At 45.6% G+C, this 4818-nt stretch overlaps 1 long non-coding RNA gene across 1 annotated transcript in view; it reads left to right on the top strand.

Moving 5' to 3' along the window:
* Positions 1-4448, top strand: part of LOC140695372 (uncharacterized) — a 151918-nt gene extending 147470 nt beyond the window's left edge. The window contains exons 2-3 of the long non-coding RNA XR_012071103.1: positions 2780-2852; positions 4226-4448. This is a non-coding gene — a long non-coding RNA (uncharacterized lncRNA). The remainder of the gene's footprint in view (positions 1-2779; positions 2853-4225) is intronic.
* The last annotated feature ends 370 nt before the right edge of the window (positions 4449-4818 follow it).

The following is a 4818-nucleotide window of genomic DNA, read 5'->3' as shown; positions in this document are numbered from 1 at the left end:
AATATGGCATTCATTCATCCTGTTGGAAGACTTGCAAGTCTATATCACGGACTAGGAATCCATTGGATTCCTAATCGGCATTTGGGTTAGGTCACGATATGCTCATATGAAACAGTATTTACGAATATAAATGCACGCCTCTGATTTCCGAATACAGGTGTGCTGAGTACATTCAAGCCGCGATACTGGGTCGATGCGTACTGAATGATCCTTGACATCACCTTGAGTAATTTCTTTTGAATATTCATGTTACCCTACCCTTTTTGTGTTGTTTGTTTGTTTGATTCTTTCTTGGTCTGCTTCTCGTTTGTTTTGCAAACACGTCAGGCCATGCATCTCTCCGTTTGCTTCCAACAGAGAGTCATGTAATCTGACTCCCTTAAGATAGTGCTTCCAATCCCCTATGATTTCCTGCTTCCCTCTCCCATCTTTAGGGTTTTGATGTCCTCCTTGCTTTCTTCTTGTTTCTTCTTTTCCACTCATGCTCTTCTTGCATTTCCAATAAGGGTTTTCTTCTTTCCATTTCATCTTGCTGCTTATCCCTTCAGGGGAGAATTCTCAACCTTTCTTTTAGGATAAGTTTCGAACTGCTGAATTCTTTTCAGATTTGCAGGTCTGTGGCATTCTCTAGCTCTGCTGTTATTAGAAATGGTGGTCATGTGGCATAGGCTACCCTAGATGGCAGCATTTTGCCATTCAAGCTATGGTCTATGTCCTGGCACTCTTCCCTGTCCTGCAATATTGCTGCTGAGATAGCAGCTGAAACCCCTCTGGAGGTTCTCTTGTGACTATGTTGCTTTCCTCCAGGCGCATTTTAAATCACTGGGATGCTCATGAACTTTGTTGATTTGGATCATACAGCTGCTGCTAAGTCTATTGGGATTCCACCTCTTTTGGACGCTGTGTACTTCCTGAATTCGCCTAGATGATTCTATCTTGGCTTTCAGCAAGTTTCAGTCTGATTTTTCTACACATAACTTTTCAAACATTGTTTGTTTCTTTATCTCTTGCTTTTCCATCTGGGACTCTTTCGAATTTTAGTCTTTCATGCCTTGTCTTAAACCAGGATTCAACAGCAATGTTTTCAATGGTTTGCACTTGCTTTCCTATGTGTGCTTCTGACCGAGGGATTTCTGTTCCCCTGTCTTCAAAGTCATTCACGCATCCCTCTGCAATATCTAGTCTGCTTAGGACGGAATGTTAGCCCTGATATTTTCTCATCCACTGAGTTTTCTGATATTATTTGGCTCGTCTTTAGGCTTTCTCTTCCCCTTTTCTGGTATTCTGCCTTTTGTGATTCTGAGACACTGTTGTTCTTCAGTGTTTCCCTCACCTCCATTTTCAATACTTGCTCTGGAGAGCGTTTTGCAGTCTAGTTGTCTGAAAGCTTATCTTTAGGGCCTTCAATCTCTTTGGAACTGAAAATGGTACTTCCTTTTCCTTTTACTGTATTTCTTCATCTCTACTGGTCGGGTAATTTCAGGTATCTAATGTAGACTTCTACGGCTTGGTTAAGTGAAAACTTTAGACTCTTGGCTCTACACAATTGCATGGGATTTCTGTGAGGACAAATTTTCCTAGACATTGATGCCATGTCCTGTTCCTGTGTGTGTTGTCTGGTCTATCTCCAATTGCTGGTGTTGCCTTTGTTGTGATGAACCCCCCATACTATTTCGATTAGGATAACCTCATTTTGATTACGCTTATCTCACAAATCTGAAAGAGCACAGGACACTTCCTCTGGTGGAAATGGAGCTTCTAAAGGTTCTCAGCTCTGCATTCTACTCTATGTTATTTTGGAGTGTTTCTAGAAGAGCAGAGTGTGAGTGCGCTTGTGCTTTGTAGTTCCACGGGAATGTCCCACTGAAACCAGTTCTTCCAAGAGCTTCTCTGTCTACAGAAACACCAGTGGAAGCATATCTATGGATGTCACACATCAGGGCCTGCTGGAATGATCCCGCAGCCCGAACTTGGTGTCCTCGCTGCCGAACCGTGCCGGTGCCATCCAAAATGTAGCATCCGCTTTTGAGCGATAAACTGAAGGAAATCGTTCCTCTTCTCACGCTGTGGTCTTGGACCACACTTCCTTGTCCTCTCATACTTGTGGTACGGGTGCACGAAGGCAACCACAGAGCTGTTGCACATCCTGTGCCTCAAACCAAACCATAATCACAGCCCAGGTTTTGAATGTAGCAGATCCTAAGGCTTTTCATTCTGAATTCAAACCCAAGGCCCCCTGGATCCCTCAGACCCGATGCACAATATCTCTGATTCAGCCCCACACATGCTCTATTGGCAAAATGCCAAATTGGTCTCTGGTCCTGCAGATGCACTGGGTGTGGCCATGGGACAGATCGATAATTTGAACTGCGTGCGCCAGGGTGGTTGCTTGCTCACTGGGGTCACAGGTCGGTTTGCTCTCTTGATAGGACCCACCACATCCCACAACGCACTCCAGATCCCTGAGACTCAGCGTGTGCCATCATCCGTAGCCCTATCCCTCCCTGAACGCTGCCTCTGCTACCTCAAATTTGGCAGCTCGGAGCTTGGTCTCAGAATCAACTGTGGGGATATTTTGCACTGGATTCTTTGCGTTCTGTCAGCCAAGCATCTGCTGTGCACTCTTCTAACACTCAGCGCATCACCTTCAATCCCATGTCTCCTGTCCGCTTGAGAGTGTGCGTCCAAGTTAAAGAGAGTTTCACCTTTACTGCTCCATCAACAGGGCTCAGACCATGCACTGGTATCCATTCCCTGCTTTTCCTTCTCCTGCTTCCAGATGTTCTGAGGCCTCATCCTGTCTTTGGAAGTAACAGGCCTCTCTTCGGCAAGTGTCCTGTGCCAAGGGCTGGGTGAGTGGATGTTTCCATTGCTGTGTTCATGGGAGCGAGTGAGCGCAGGTTGCACTGCTTCTCTGTCAACTGGGCATCGATGAATCAACACTTTCCAGATACATTTCACAGAAATGTGATTTTTTTTTATCTCTTTGTTTCTATACAGCCGTGGTGGGAGGGATTGTCCGAAGACTCCAGTTTTGACATTGTGTTGATATCTCATTTGCAGTCTCTAAAAATTTAATAGAATTTATATAAATGTTTTGGGAGTTATACGAAAATGAAGTTAGTTTCTGAAACATACTAATTCGACCTAGAAGCCAGACTTGTCAATTTCGGTAACATTTTGTCATCTCTAAGGAAAACATAGACAGATAGAATGCAAACTAGCAGTCCGAACTGTTAAAGGGGTCATGTCAACTCTTTACTGTTGAAGCCTCCGAAACCAACAGGAACCATGAAATAACTAATGGAAACATGAAATAACCCCCAAGCTTGGATTCACTTGTGCATGTGGTGCCCTTTACTCCCGATGACACCTACTGGTCAATGTTGGCATTTCAAGGTGTAACATCCCTCTCAAGGAAAATACAAGAGGAAACGAACTAAATATATACATTTAGCTTTGAATCCAAAGAACCTAGAGGCATTAAAGCTATGAGAACCCTGCTGCAGCTATGCTAGGCTACTGAGAACCAGGTGTTCTTCTATCAGTGATGAGAACGCTTAATCATCCGATCATGTTGGGTAAAGCACTTGAATGCAACCAAGTCTGCACCCCCATGATCAATTGCCCCCGGGGGCTTGACTCAATTGAAAGACGGTCCACATAAGCTGTGTCTTTCATGTCATTGGCGACTTTTACAGTTCCGTTCACTATCTGACTTCTAATATTTACCTAGACTGTCTTGAAAAACGGAGGCCTAATACAGATTCAAGTTCAGTCAAAGATTCCCCTCACTTACCACACTGCCTTCACCCCAGAGAAGACATAAACCCAGCATTTGCTGAATCAAGCGGAAGGCCATCGTTTCTTTGTGGGAGCTAAGTATTCAATTCCTATCTATTTCATACGGGAGTATTTGACCTTTATGGGGTTCCCTGTTGTTCACAGAGGATGGAGGTAGAGGAACTCTGATTCTAGCAGGGGCTTGCTCTTCTCTTGCTTGCTTCATTGCAGCTCAGGTACTGATCCCTCAAAATGGATGCCTGAGTGGATGGGAGGGAAGAGCAAGTGCTTGATAGCTAGGCCCAAACCTGGGAAAAGGCTTACCTGGGCTTGGTGCACTTTGATCTGAATGGCTTGGAATTGCCCCTTGGGTCCTGTGGATTATCTGACCTCTTTCAAGAACATGAGCGTTTTTATCATCTCTGCCATCTCTTCTCTTTAGACGTCAGAGATCTTGGACCCGTTCTTGGAGCAGAGAATTGAGGAACTTCCTCCAGTCCACGGTGGCCCTCCGTATGTTTCTGCTAGTATCAGCGAGGTTCAATATGTCTCATGAATGCCTTTCGAGCCTGCTATCCTCTAGAGCTGTCTCCAGGCCAGTATTCTCTATTGTAGCAGAACATCTCTCATCAATGTGTTCGCATCTCTCCTCAATTCGTGCAGCCATATTTTCGGCCAGCTTCTCTTCGTGTCTCCCATAAAGTCGACTTCAACAGGACTGGGCAAGTCTGAAAGGACCTCGGAGCCTCTCCAGTAAGCTGAAGACAGGCAGATCTTCCACTGTCTGCCCTTTCAGGTTCTGGAAACTGACCCGTGAACTCAGGTCTTTGGGCAGCTGCAGTATCTCGAACTGACACAGCTTCCCGGACCAAAGACCTAAGCCAAGCTCCACAGAGGGCGGCAGCCCCTCCATCGCACTGATCCACCCACAGAACTCTGCCCGGTTACCTAGGATCCACCAGCCACAACAAGCCTCGCGGTACACACCAACATTCCACCTGGAATCCAACCGCTAACTGCCATCCCCAATGGCTG

Source organism: Vicugna pacos, unplaced genomic scaffold (assembly GCF_048564905.1).
Source record: "Vicugna pacos unplaced genomic scaffold, VicPac4 scaffold_197, whole genome shotgun sequence".
Lineage (NCBI taxonomy): Eukaryota > Metazoa > Chordata > Mammalia > Artiodactyla > Camelidae > Vicugna > Vicugna pacos.
This window is presented reverse-complemented; position numbering and strand designations above follow the sequence as displayed.